The sequence below is a fragment of the Heterodontus francisci genome, unplaced genomic scaffold (assembly GCF_036365525.1).
Source record: "Heterodontus francisci isolate sHetFra1 unplaced genomic scaffold, sHetFra1.hap1 HAP1_SCAFFOLD_337, whole genome shotgun sequence".
Taxonomy (NCBI): domain Eukaryota; kingdom Metazoa; phylum Chordata; class Chondrichthyes; order Heterodontiformes; family Heterodontidae; genus Heterodontus; species Heterodontus francisci.
Window position 1 is genome coordinate 482,011 of NW_027141841.1, and position 1,574 is coordinate 483,584.

At 44.0% G+C, this 1,574-nt stretch overlaps 1 non-coding gene across 1 annotated transcript; it reads right to left on the bottom strand.

Annotated features, from left to right (window-relative positions):
* Nucleotides 1-1,287: 1,287 nt before the first annotated feature.
* On the bottom strand, nt 1,288-1,359 carry trnaw-cca (transfer RNA tryptophan (anticodon CCA)). The gene has a single exon. It is a non-coding gene; the product is annotated as a tRNA-Trp (tRNA).
* Nucleotides 1,360-1,574: the final 215 nt, after the last annotated feature.

The following is a 1,574-nucleotide window of genomic DNA, read 5'->3' on the forward strand; positions in this document are numbered from 1 at the left end:
ATGAGTGAGAGGAATATATCACACTTTGGGGCGTTTGTAAGAGGATTTAATAATAAACCTGGGATTTGAGAGAAGCTGCTTCATGATTTACAGAACAAATTCAGCCCCTGGGGTGGAGCCAACAGCTGCATTGTCATTACTCACCTCAGGATTCCAAGACTCTGACCTGCTCTTGTAGCCACGTTATTTGTATGGCTACCCATGGTAACCTCCATGATGTTGATAGCGGGGGATTCAGTGATTGTAATGTTATTGAATGTCAAGGGGAGATGGTTAGATTCTCTCCTGTTGGAGATGGTCATTGTCTGGCACTTGTGTGGTGCGAATGTTACTTGCCACTTATCATCCCAAGCCTGTGAGACTGAAATAGCTCAGTTGGGAGTGTGTTAGACTGAAGATCCCTGGTTCAATCTGGGGTTTTGGCAGTTCTCCTTTACTCTGCATCGCCCTTTGGTTTTGACTCTTGAGCTGCACAATTTATACTGAAATTATTTACCCAACTCTGAAGGTTGGATTGGAATCGAGTGATATCAAGGATGGGAAATATTTACATTGTCTGCTTTAGCTTATTCTCTATCTCCTTGTGTCCTTTTCCCCAGTTTTTGACTCTCTCGGGTTAGGGTGAACACTTGATTTGCTGCATTTGTCCCAAACTGAAGCCTTTTCCACATCTCTGGGCGGTCAGACTCACTCTGTCTGTTTTTGCTGCTCGTGACCATTAACGAGAACAGACCACGAGTTCAATGTTTATCAGCATACGGAAGATAATTGGAAAGAATTCTGTGTTACTCCAGACCAGTGACAAAGATGCAATGGATGTTATTCAAAATAAGTTCCCTCTGACACTTTATGTAAACTTGTTTGCATCTAAAAGTTGGATTTTAAGTGTTGCAAAAATGTGTCAAATTAATGACTGACCATGTGACAGCGCACATGGGGATCAAATCCACAGCCTTGTTGTTATCAACACTGCGTCCTAACCAACTGAACTAAGCGGCCTATAGACAGAGCCAGGTATGGGTTTGAGCCGCACGCTGTGCGGTTTGTGTTTTATTTCTCACAGTGGGTGACAGAGCGATTGTACAAACAATGGACACATCACATCCCTGAAACATTGTTCTGATATAAAACAGTGTGAAATAAGAACTGAGCATGGAAATGGAACCAGAAATCAGGACTTTAATCTATTAAAGTTGATCTTGAAATTCTACCATGCACGAACATGCCAAGAGAACGAACTCTCTTCTGATATAAAATCCAGGAACTTGAGCTGCTGTAAAACAGAACTGAGCTTGACGTGATTTGAACACGCAGCCTTTTGATTTGGAGTCAGACACGCTACCGTTGTGCCACAAGCTCATAGACAAAGCAAAGTGTTCCATTCCTGGCAGTTTTGCTTCTTGTTTAGATTCAGTGATTGAAATTAATTCAATCCTCATCTGACCTCCGCTCTGTAAAGGACTGCTACCCGACCTGAACCCGACGGGACCCGCGACCTGTGTCGGGTTCGGGTCGTGTCGGGTCGCTCTTGCGGGTTTTCGGGCTCGAGACAGGTTGGGTCAGGTTCGGCTCAG